This window comes from Phascolarctos cinereus, unplaced genomic scaffold, assembly GCF_003287225.1.
Source record: "Phascolarctos cinereus isolate Bilbo 61053 unplaced genomic scaffold, phaCin_HiC Scaffold_5;HRSCAF=322, whole genome shotgun sequence".
Taxonomy (NCBI): domain Eukaryota; kingdom Metazoa; phylum Chordata; class Mammalia; order Diprotodontia; family Phascolarctidae; genus Phascolarctos; species Phascolarctos cinereus.
In genome coordinates this window covers 168,509,143-168,522,441 of record NW_027555958.1, presented here as the reverse complement: position 1 = coordinate 168,522,441, position 13,299 = coordinate 168,509,143, and the positions used below count along the sequence as shown (strand labels likewise).

The 13,299-nt window shown below is 36.2% G+C and overlaps 1 pseudogene; it reads left to right on the top strand.

Annotated features, from left to right (window-relative positions):
* The first annotated feature begins 12,891 nt into the window (after positions 1-12,891).
* On the top strand, positions 12,892-12,991 carry LOC144458055 (U6 spliceosomal RNA; annotated as a pseudogene).
* The last annotated feature ends 308 nt before the right edge of the window (positions 12,992-13,299 follow it).

Here is a 13,299-nt window from a genome sequence, read left to right as displayed (position 1 = left end):
CAACACACTATGTAGCTTCTCATAGGAGCTGGTTAATAAGTGCTTAGTAAATTAAATTGAATGGAGCAGCATGGTAGTATGGGGAATACAAAGAAGTTTACAGTATTTTCCCTCAAGTAAAACTTACCATGTAATTAGGTAGACTATGCTTACACAAAAAAGTTTTATATTTAGACAAGTGCTAGCAAGGCACAACAATAATAGGAGATGTCAAAACAATATATGATTATAGCAAATCAAAGTTACATATAAAAAGGGCTATGACTTTGGAGGATGCAGAAATCAGCTCACTTAGAGGTATTATTGAGGGTAACCCCAATGATTCCAAACGTAAAATATTAATCCTTGAAAGCAGAATCTACTCACAGAAAAAGGACCAGCCAAGGAAGTGTTAAAATTAAAATAAAAAGTATAGTCAGTCAGATGATCCCTATATGGGGAGCTAATTAGTTCCATGAGTGAATAGAATATGAAGAATCATAGACGATGCCTCAGAGTGACCTTTAAAAGTCAGCTCACTAAATCTAGAAACATATTTGAAACGCATCTCTAGAAGAAGTATCATGAAGCTGGAGAAAAGAAATCTGTAAGAATCCATACAAAGCTAGAAGAACAGGACCAGATATAAAAAGAAAGGGCCTGAGAGTCTGGGAGCAAGGCTGCTTGGAACAATGAAGTATAAGAATGGTTGGGACAGATTCTGTTTCTGAAACAACCAGACTAGAGACCCCAGTGGGGTACTCCTATATATCATTTTTCTTCTGTTGCTTGTGGAAGTTCTTTTTTAAAAATGTTTACTTCTTTTTTATATACAGTGTTAAGTATAGGTCTTTGATAGACTGGGTGAATCTACTAAAAACAAAGTTGTAAGAAAGCCACTAGAAGGTAAATATCCCCTAAGAAGATATAAAAGTAGATCTAACAATGTGTTTTGTTTTGTTTTTGCCAGAAGTTGACTGGGGGCTCAGTAATAACAAAAGGAAAAAGAGAATCATGGATCTTTTAAAAGTTGCTTGTCATCATGGAGGAAGAACATTTATAACAGGAAACCTACCTGTAATGAGTTATTAAGATTGTGAGGAGCAAATAGAAGTGGTTAAACAAACATTCATTACTAACTTATCCACTTAACACTACTACACAAGCATGGAACATGGCACTGGGCATAAATAACACCTAAATAATGATAAAAATTGTGTTGTGCTATATTCTAATTATATTTAAATTATCTAAACAACATTTAGTTTGTCCATTTAAAAATAATTTCTAGGAGTCACTAACAATTTAGCTAACAGATGCCAATCTCTGACTAAAGCAGAGGGTATGAGTAGTTACTTTTTTTTATTAACTCCTGCTGAAGAAATAATAGTAATATCTCCTGCACAACATTAAAATAGTCAGTGACTATACAGGAGAGAGACCCACATTCCTCTTTAGTCCTCTCTTTTTCATCTAAAATCTATTAATCACAATATATATATTTTGCAAGAATCAAACCCCAAGAACATGTGGGGACCATGTAGTTTGAATTAGTACTATGTGAGAAGTCTGTCTCCCTTGGGGAGACCATCAATCATTTACAGAGAAGATCTTAAGCATTTTGGTCACTTACATGTAAGCCTTCAACTTTTGGGCTTCAAATTTACCTCTGAGGCTTCAAGTCTCAAAGCAGCAAGAGTAGCAAGGTCAGGGTAAAAGCTATTAGAGTCCCTGATGGTAACTGAGTATATTCGTCCAGAAGCTTTCAGAGACAGATGGAAGGATAATCAGAATTCCAGAAGAAAAAAGAACTAGATTAAGGCAAAGAGCAAATGATAATATAGTGAAAAAGTGAATTGAAGTCAGTGGTAGTATAAAGAATAAGTTTCAGCTCTAAATTCTTGCTTTAGTATACACTTTGTGGGCAGCTAGGTATCTCAGTGGATAGAGTGCTGGGCCTGGAGTCAGGAAGACTCTTCCTGAGTTCAAATCTGCCCTTAGTCATTTACTACCTGTGTAACCTTGGGCAAGTCAGTTGACCCTATTTGCCTCAGTTTCCTCCTCTGTAAAATGAACTAGAGAAAAACAATTGGCAAAACATCCTAATATCTTTGGCAAGAAAACCCAAAATAGAGTCATAAAGAGTCAGACATGACCAACCAACTAAACAATAACAACATATGTTATATGTTATATGATTATTAATTGTTTTGGAACAGACTGTCGTTAAATTAATATATAGAATTCCTATTGAGGAAAGTCTTCTGGTAATATAAATTTGCACCTGCTCTACAATTTATATTCTGAGGAAGACCTAAGTTCAAGTCTCAGCTTTGACATACACTGACTGTGTGACCTTGGGCAAGTCACTTATTTCCCATGTCCCAGGAAATTCTTTGGTCCAAGACCACTTCACTGTCCTGTAGCCAACACTAACTCTCACAAATATTCATATTATTTTGTTTTCATTGTTGTTGTTGTTGTTGTTTTGGGGGTTTTTTGTTTGTTGTTTTCTTTTTTGGTGAGGCGATTGGGGTTAAGTGATTTGCCCAGAGTCACACAAGTAGTAAGTGTTATGTGTCTGAGGCTGGATTTCAACTCAGGTCCTCCTGACTCCAGGGGCAGTGCTCTACCAACTGCACCACTGAGCTGCCCCTATTCATACCATTTTTTTTTCTTTTTAGGAAATTGGGGTTAAGTGGCTTACCCAGGGTCACACAGCTAGTAAGTGTCAAGTGATTGGTCTGAGGCTGCATGTGAACTCAGTTTCTCCTGACTTTAGGGCTGGTGCTCTATCCACTGTGCCACCTAGCTGCCCCTCATTTTTTATTAGTTTATTTTGCCTATATGTGTGTGAAATGGAGAATCTATTTTTTTTTCTTTATCGAAGCCAGTCGTAGCAGACATTTTTGCTGTTGTGAATCAGGAAAGTCCTGTTGACATTGAACAAGCTATTTAATTCCAGTAGACTTAAGAATTATCATTGTAAGATGAGAGAGGATGAGACTGGATTATGGATTTAAACTATTTTGATAACTATTTTTTCACTATAAAGTTTCCATGGTAATCCTATAAATTTTATTTTGTTTCTAAAAACATCATCCCGAGAAGGGATCCATAGGTGTCCATGACACAAAAATGGTTAGGATCCCCTAGATTATATGATCTCTAGGTCAGTTCCAGCTCTAAAATCCCATGCATCTATGAATCCATTATAGCAACAAATTAGATAGACGTTTACTCCTGAAGAATGTCACCATCAAGTGATGATTCTTTAAATCACAAATATACAGAATGTTGTCAAGATCCATGGTGGGGTGAGGAATTGTGCCCCAAGACACAAACCTCATTAAGTCCAAGTCTCTCCACTTGACTTGCTCCCCTCTCCCTGACTTTGCACTTTTTTAAAATGTGTTTTCTTCTCTCATTAGAATGTAAGCTTCTTGCTGGCGGGCACATCTTTTCTTTTTTGCTTGTATTTGTATCCCTAGTACTTACAGAAGGCTTGACATATAGTAAGTGCTTAATAAATACTTTACCTATTTCCCACTCCTCATTGCCTTTCTGCTGGTGACACTATAAACAACAGAGGTGATAAATGTCCATGTGGGCCTTGATCAGATTAGAAGAAAGGGTATACAATAAGTGAATGGGGGAGGTGTATTGTACTTGTCCTGGCTTATAACAGTGAGTACTTATTATTGTGGTATTAAGGATGTGTTCTTCTTTCTATATTTGCATATCGCTATATGCAAATGGTAGAAACCAGATTTAAGACTAAACACCAGTAGAAAATAAACTACTTAAACTGCTCTAATCATTACTTCGAAGTGTCCTTCAGTTTGCACTTTATTTAATTTGTTCTTACTTGACAGTTCCATCTTTAAATTTGGGGTGTGTGTTTAATGTGTATGCATTATGTATTCTAAAATAGATGGCAAGGTCCTTGAGGACAAGGTCCATGGCTTTATTTTTTCTTAACACACCACAAACAGACAGGCAATCTGTGTTCTCAGACTGTCTCCATATAATGTAATTATACATCTAACAAGCATCCTTCTTTTCTGAAATCCTCTAGATTTCCAATAATACTTATGCAAATAACAGTTTATTTCTTTGGAAATCTTTCCTCAATGACCTAACAACATTTATCATAAAGGGAAATTCTTATGCTGAGTTCCAAGATGAAAGCATTTTTGTTAGTATGATCTTATACTATATTTTGATGTTATTAGTGCTATGGGAGTTACCAAAAGAAAATGAACACAATGATCACTGGACCCAATCATAATACTGCCAGTGAAACGCTTAAAGGATCCCTTATTGATCTTTGTTCCAAAAACTTCAGAATGCTCTATTAGAGCTGCGTTGAACTGTTCACCCCTCCTGGAGTCTCAAATGAATAAGCTCATTCCAGGTTCAAAAGCCCAAGTTCTTGAGCTCCAGGTAAAATGAAAAGATAAAAAATTTTAAAAAGGCCAAAGTGACCTAGATGACACACTTTCCCGTTATTCAATCCTCAAGCTCTTTTATTATTTCATTCTTAGTTTCTAAACAGAGGATATGCTGCCAGCTGATTTGCTTTCTTAAAGTTTTCTTACTTTTAAAAATAACTGCATTACTGTGGATGTATTTTTAGTTGGCTTGAGTAAGGAAACATCAAGATTCTGACATTTGGTGGAAAGGAAACCTCAGAGGACAAGAGTCTTTAGTTCCCAGTCCACTACTTTAAGTCTAGTTCAATTCACAGGTAATTGAACTTTTGAATTGACTCTCAGGGGTCTACCTGGAATAAATTTTATTTCAGGTCCCAATGAACACCTGCTTAAATTATAACTATAGCTATATAATGAGTGTCCTTGCTTGACATTTCATTGTAGAGGTCAAGTTATGAATCACAACCTAAATTATTAAATGATTTTATAAATTAATTAAGTACACATATTATATGGAATCTAATTTTTATTATGGCACATATTCATATCCCAGGGAGCTGGAAAGAAGAACTGCAGCAAGCATTTATTTATTGCCTACTATGCCTCAGGCATTGCTGTAAGCACTTTATAAATATCTCATTTGCTCATCCCAGTAACCCTATGAGGTAGATGCTATTATCATCCCATTTTACAGTTCAGGAAATGGAGGCAGACAGAGGTGAAGTCACTTGCCCAGGGTCACAGATCTAGTAAGTTTTTGAAGTCAAATTCAAACTCAGGTCTTTCTGATTCCAGGTTGCAATGCTCCATCTACTGTACCACCCAGCCACCTAAGGACTCTAGAAACCATCTAGTCCATCTCCTTCACTTGAAAAATGGGGAAACTAAGGCCTGAAGAAGTAATACAGTTTATCCAGGAACACATTGCCACTTGAAGTTGGGATTAGAACATCCATCTCCTGACTTCTACGTTCAGGGCTTTTTTTGTTATACTAAGAATCAAATTCAACCAGGTTCAAATCTTGCCTATTATGATCTGTGACCCTAGGCTTAATTTTTCCTAGAAATTAGTTCTCTCTTCCGTAAAATTAGGGGGTGAAGATGGACTAGATGAGGTACCTGGCATCTCTAGATCTGGGATCTAGGATAAAAACTGTGAAAATTTAAAGACCTCTTAATATTTTCCTCTCTAGAAAGTTGCATCCTAAAGGGTTATCTGAGCTCTGTCAAAGGCCTTGTAGTCATTATAAAACTCTTTCTTCCAGAGGAGAGTTAAAATTAAAAAAGAGTACAAAATAATAGTGTGGCATGATAGAAAGGCCTCTGGGGTCAGAGTCAAGAAAGCATAGATTTAAATCCCACCTCAGACAGTAGCTGTGTGACCCTGGATGAATCACTTAACCTGTTTCATTTTCCTCATTTATAAAATAAGTTTGGACTTGATGGCATCTAAATTCTTTTCTAATTCTAAATCTATGATCCTATACACACTGTAATTATTTTCATCTTATTTTTACTTATATAACCTGCTCAAGTGAGTTACAAATAAAAATAAAGTGGTTGTGGAGGGAGGAGATAGAAATGGGAGCCAGATTAGCTCATATCTGTAAACACAGGACCTGAGGCATGAGGTAATCTGTAGAATGGATTCAAAAAATTGGAGAGATGATCTTTCTGAGTCCTGGCTCTCTGTGATTCCATCTTCATGATGCTAAAGCAAGTGGATCACCATTTTGCCCTCAATAAATATTTAACACAAATATTTCACCTAATCTTCAGTGAAATTCAATCTAAAACTTTGCCATGCTCCATTTATGATTAACCAGATTTTTTACTTCTTTTCCCTTGGTTGTTTTAACTTAGCATGGACATAGTCTAAGCTTCCTAATTAATGTCCCATTTATGCTAACTGAAAAGAGATGTGTTGTAATAAAGGGCAAAAAGAAGAAGCTCTAGGAAAACCTTTCTGTACTTCAAGGAGAGAGGAAAATAAAGCCTTTATTATAATATGTATACTGAACACAGAAGGATGCGTAGAGTTGTATCATAAGATCTTATGAGTCAGGTCACTCCCTTATATCCAATGCAATGTTTGAAATAACTCATTGGGAAAAAATATGTAATAACTACATATATACATACATGTAATGTATGTATACATATATGTACATAGTTACTATAAACTAATTGAACCCAATTATATATGTGTGTGTGTGTATGATGTGTGTGCATATATATGTATATATGTTTCTAACGTATATAAGTAAACTACATTAGGTTTGGCAAAAAGTTAGAAGCCTTCATCACCCTTGTGCTTCTAGTTCCAAGCTAGATCAATCACTATTGAAATTAGGAAAACATATAAAAATCCCAGTTATTGTAAAAAAAAGTGTATAACTTTGGGTTTAATTATTCAGAAAACCTACCATGTGTTAAGCAGATTTCAGTTCTAGTACTATTACCTGAAATGGTTTTTCAATTTTTATGTTTAGGAGATTGTTTCATTGACCTGTCTAGCAGTTTTGATATGAAGATAGACCCATTTTTAACAGGACTAATGCAATTAGACTGACTTCAATATATTTACCATTGCTTATTTTGGCAAAATGAAGTAAGTCTGCAATATGCTATAATAGCGTATATTGAAAAGTCCATAATAATGGAGTAGTTAAAAAAAAAACCTCTTCCCTCTCCCTAAACTACAACAAAATTCAATTAAAGATGTACTTTAAGAGGCAGTTTTGCAGACTTACAAAAGGGAAAAGCATTTTCATGAACTAAGGATACACTCCCTTCTTGTAATAGATTACAGATGTGCTCTTGAGATTATCCAGTGAATAAGCTTGCACATTTTTCATTGGATTTCTATAAAGGGAAATCATGTGAGGTCACTAGATTCTCTACTGGAAATGTGGAAAGGTCACAGTCATTTTCTGAATATGAATGAAAAAAGCACATTGCATTCCCAGAGTCTCTCTTCTACAATAGTAAATACTACTAATACCGGAAATTTTTAATTTTAAGCAAATGCTCTGAATTCTCTCATACTGTTGTTCATCATTTCCAGATTTGCTGCCCAATTTTTTTTATCCTCTAAAGAATTCTTCTACCCTAAAGAACTTAGAGCACAAACCACGGAAATGTTTGAATGTGTAAGCATAATTTAATTTTTTTTAAATTCTGTCTTACTGTGTTACTTTTTTTCCTTCCCATTTACAACAGAGTTTTTTTTTTTTCTTTTCTTGTTGAGATCATTGATGAAAACTGGAGCTAGAGTGGCCTCTATTGTTGCAATATCAGCATAACACCTCTAAGTGTGTAGAAAATTTAAGAAACTTCTTTCTTATTATTTCAATGGAAGACATAATATGAAATCTGGTATTTTAAAAAGACATAGAGGAGAGTACTGCAATAGTTTCTTAAACCAGTAAGTAAAACCATGTCGTCCTATCTCCCTTATAGAAAAAAAATGTTATTAACAGACTTCTCTGAAATGTTTGCAAATCAGTTAGGCTAGCTCCCCTGCCTTAGACAACATCTTCGTTTCTGGACAAACAAATAGACCATAGAATGACAGCAACAGTCAATAGGGTTTGCCATTATGGGATCTTAACGATCAATCTATTATGCTGAGAGTCAAATTAATTGTGTCCTCTAGATCCAAGGTGTGTACTAACAGTGGCACACTGTCTTAATGAATTTTGCCTTGCCAAAATTAATCTATTTAGAGTTTTTAGAGGTAGTAATGAGTCAACAATGGTGACAAGAAGATTATGAAATTCACTCATTCATTCATCATTCATTAAGTACAGTGCAGAGCACTATACTAGATGCTGAGAGATACACAGTTTAGATGAGCAGAGTCCCTGCTCTTAGGAAATTATAATGAAGAAGGGATAGCCCAAACAAAGATTACTATAAAGTATCATATAAGCATATGAGAGATTCGCAAAACAAAGTGCTTTGTGTGTTCCAAAAGGGAAAAATCACTACCAGCAGGGAGAATCAAGGAGGGTTATATGGAGAATGTAGGAATTAAAGAGTGGAATTATATGCTGTTTAGACCATATCTGCACAACATGTCGCCCTCTAGTGACTAGAGACACACTGACGATGGTTGCTTGCCATGGGTCACATGACAGCTGCCCAAAATCCATTGGTGGCCACAAGTGGCCCCCAGGCTGTATGTTGTGCAGCCCTGGCTTAGGCCCACAGGGCAATACAAACAATGGAAGGACAGACACTCTCAAGATCTCGCTGGAGAATTTTGGAATTGATTGCATGACACGGGAAACACTGGCAAAGATGATCCAGCATGGCAGGCCCACATCAAAGAAATGCTCTATGAGTGAAGAAGAATTAAAGTAGCTCAAAAGAAACATGCATGAGATGCACAAATATAGAGACATCTCCACTCCAACTCTTCATGTGGATTATTTGCACCCAACCTGCGGTAGAGCCTTCCCACCTTGTATTGGTCTGATCAATCACAGTTGGACACACTATACCTTAACTCCAACATAGTGATGTCATTTTGGTCCTCTTCGAGAACAGAGGACAACAACCATTTACCAACCAGATACAGAGGGCAAAACCAGGAGAAATCAAAAGAAGTTGCAAAGAAGCTAATTCAAAGTTAACTTTCAGGAAAATTTTCTAACAATTAGAACTTTCCAAAGGGGAAAGGCCTGCCTTGAGAATTGGTAGGTTCCCCCTTTATAAGGGTTTGAATGTATTAAGGGATGAAGCAGAGATGACCATTTGTGAATCCCTTCATGTATGGATTGGACTGGTTGGATATTAAGGGACCTTTCCAAGCTCAAATTCTGTGATTATGATAGCAAATAGTAAGATCCTGGGCCAGAATGTTTCACTGACTTTCCTGGTTAATGCCACTGTTCATGTGAATTTGGAGGCATAACACTAGTAAGGTATCATTAGCCTTCTCAATGAGCTAAAGTTATATTTTCACATGTGCTGGCAGAAATGAGTCAGTGTGCCCTACTGGTACTTCACCTGTTTCAATGAGGTGGATAGGAGTTTATGTCTTATGTTTTCCTCTGTCTCCAGGGGCATTTGTGAATCTATGGCCATTAAAAAATGCTCTGAGGTCCAAGCATGTCTAATATTGCAAGGAAATTCATTTATAAGTATTTTATGTCTTAAATTTAGTGAAAAATGAGTACGTTGACCCACATGTACAAAAATATTTATAGAAGTTCTTTCTGTGGTAGCAAAGAATTAAAAATTGAGAGGATACCCATCAGTTGGAAAACGGTTGAACAAGTTGTAGTATATAAATGTAATGAAATACTATTGCACTATAAGAAATGATGAGCAAGCAGACTTCAGAAAAACCTGAAAGACTTGTATGAACTCATGCTGAGGGAAATGAGCAGACCAGGAGAACGTTGTACGTAGTAACAGCCACGTTGTGTGATGATTAACTTTGATAGACTTAGCTCTTCTCAGTAGTGAAAGAAAAAGACATCTCCAAAAGTCTCATGATGGAAAATGCTATCCATATCCAGAGGAAAAAAAAATATGGATTGTGGATACAGATAGAAGCATATTATTTGCTCTTTTTTTTCTTCTTTCTTGTGGTTTCTCCTATTGGCTCTAATTCTTTTTTACAACATGACTAATGTGAAGATATGTTTAATAGGAACATATATGTAGAGCCTGGATCAGATTGATCGTCTTGGGGAGGGAGGAGAAGAGGAAGGGGGAGAAAATGTGAAACTCAAAAGCTTATGGAAATGAATGTTGAAAACTACAAATAAGTTAATTAATAAAAAAAAAAAGAAATGATGAGCAGGATGATTCCAAAAAAATCTAGAAAGAATTACATGAACTGATGCAAAGTGAAATGAGTAGAACCAGGAGAACATCGTATACAGTAATGGCAATACTGCATGACTTAGCTGTTCTTAGTAATACTCTGATCCAAGGTAATTCCAAAGATCTAATGATGAAAAATACTATCCACATCCAGAGAAAGAACTAATGGAGTTTGAATGAAGAGTGAAATATACTATTTCTCAACTTATTTTTTTCTTGCTTTGTGTCTTCTTCTATCACATGACCAATATAGAAATATGTTTTGCATTATTGCACATGTATAACCTATATTAAATTGCTTACCAGGAGGAGAGGGAAAGAGAGAATTTCATACTCAAAATTTCAAATAACAAATTTTAAAATTGTTTTCACATGTAATTGGGGGAAAATAAAATAATTTTCATTAAAAAAAGAAAAATTAATACATTGGAGACCATTCCTCTTCATGCAAAACATACATAGTAGGGGTTAGGAGTCTGTCCCTGGAGGTTGGGCTCTGAAAACCTACAGTCAAGACATAGGGTCTTATTAAACTAACAAATACTTTTTCTTTAAAACAGAAGAATCAGGCAGAATTATAGTAGTTGATATTATTACCATACTGTCCAAGATAATTTAAATTTGAATACAAATTCAATTAACCAGTTAATTCCCAATTTAAAAATGAGAATTTATTTCAATAAGATTGCTCTAGTAGGGAACAGTTTGAGCATGATAAAGATTTTGAGTTTGCTTCTACCCAAATTCTACTTCAAGAAATATCAAGAGAACTCAGAAAACTGAATCATTTCACAATAACTCATAAGCTGCAAGCTTTCAGGATGCGCACTTCCTCAAATAAACTTCAGGTCTTTGTAAAGGTAAAGTGCTGTATTTGTTTTCTATTTTCTGGTGCGTGGTAGCTGTGGGCAGAGTACAGCTGGTTTCAATCACCCCTTACCCCAGACCCAGTTCCAGTTCCCTTCCCACCCCTTTCCACCCTGGCCTCAGGACTGGAGTTCCAAGCTGCCTAACTTATTGGAGGCTTGACTTCGCCAGTCCTGACCCCTGGGAGCAAGGGCACAGGCCAAGCTGAGCAGCAACCGGGGGCTACCAATGCTGCCACTATTTATTGTAGTATTCATGTATTTCTTAACAATTTAACACATATAAAACCATGCTACCATCTTTATTAGGCATTAGGTATATTTTCTACATGTCACTGATGAAGTTTTTGAGTATTATGCCCCAACCGAATTTTCCACATAAGTTTTGTGGTTTTTATTGTTTGATTTTGTGTAGCTTGGTGCTTTGTCAAATTATAACAGAACTGACTATACTTGGGACCCTTCAGGGGATTCATTATCCCCACTATTTTGGACCTAGCTACTCTAATTATTTTCCTGTCCTTTGGAAATCAACCGATAAGCTGTCTTTAAGCTCCATGTGATACATGATACCCTTATAATATGTTGTTCATGTTTGTGGATGTGTTTAAAAAGACTAATGAGTAACAAGAGACATTTGATTCATTATCTACTTGTAAAGAGTATCATGTGAGTTGTTGCTGCATTGCTGATATGTATAAAGCTTAGAGAAGATCAATCGCATTTGATCCTCACAACAACCCTGGAAAGTAGGTGCTATTCTTTTCACCATTTTATTTTTGAGGAAACTGAGGCAGACAGAAGTTAAGTGACTTGTCCAAGGTCATACAGCTGGTAAGTATGTAAGCATAAATTTGAACCTAGGTCTTCTAGGCCCAATGCTCTCTATTCATTGTGCTACTTAGCCGCCTTAAGACTGGATGGAAGTTTGTTAATCATCATCTAATGATTAAGGGTTACTAGCATCACTAGAGGTTTTGCCTGAAGATGATATCCTCTCAAGAAGTTGGATAGCTTTTCCTTCCTATCCCAGCAAACAGATCAAGCTAGGAAATAAGCAGAAAAAGCAGGAAGTACATTCTCTTTGTCCTCTGCAGACAGCAAAAGTCCCCTGAAAGTAAGCACAAACTCAATTATCGAATTTGCCTCAGACCACTAACATCATATTTTGCAAGCCATCCAGCCTTCTACCCTGGCCATCTTGCCATCTTCCATGTAGCCATTTGGCTTTTCCCTCTCTTTCTTCTTCTTCCCTTCCCTTTCTTTCATTTCCTTTGCCTTCCCTTCCCTTCCCTTCTCCTTTCCCTCCCCCCTTCTCTTACTTTATCTTGAAACTCCTCACAGTGTCAATAAATATTGAAATTGAGGAACATACACAGTAGTCTTTCTGCTACCATCAAGCAAATGACAATCCTTTTCTTCTTAGAATTTATCATCTAATACTCTCACTCTCATTTCCCTCTTCCCATCCCAATTACACAAAGTCCTTGACCCAAATTCTACTTCTGGTATGGTAATTAACAGGACATTGAACTGCTGTATAAATCTCTCTCCAAAGTGATTGGGAAGTGAGAGGCAGTTGGGAGGAAGGATTATTCAAATCACATTGAGTGTGTTCCCTAGTGGCAATCAAAGGAGAGAGAGAGAGAGAGAGAGAGAGAGAGAGAGAGAGAGAGAGAGAGAGAGAGAGAGAGAGAGATTTAATCTATAGTTCTCCCTTCTTAGAGTAGAGGAAGGTATAAACAGTAAGTAACAGAGAAGAGAATTTCATTCACTTTAGCTACATATATACTAAAACTGGAAAAATACAGAGATCAACATAGCCTGTGCAAGAATGACACAAAAATTTGTAAAGTATTGCAAATTTTTAAATAAAATTTAAATTAGATAAATAAATAAGCAAATGTTGTAAAAATACATTTTTTGAAAGTTTAAGAAGGGGTGCTGCAAGATGAAATTCTGAATTCAATTTAAACTGAATTGGGCTTCATTGTTAAGGTTCTTAGACAATCACAGACAAAAAAGGATTCTCAGAAGGCATCTAATCCAACCCCTATAATTGAAAAAGAACTGAGGCCTCACATAAGTAGAAAGGGGTAGCACTGGAATTTGAACATCTTTTATTTCCTCTGACTCCAAAGCACAAGTGCCCTTCACTGTACTTCACTGCCTCCTAT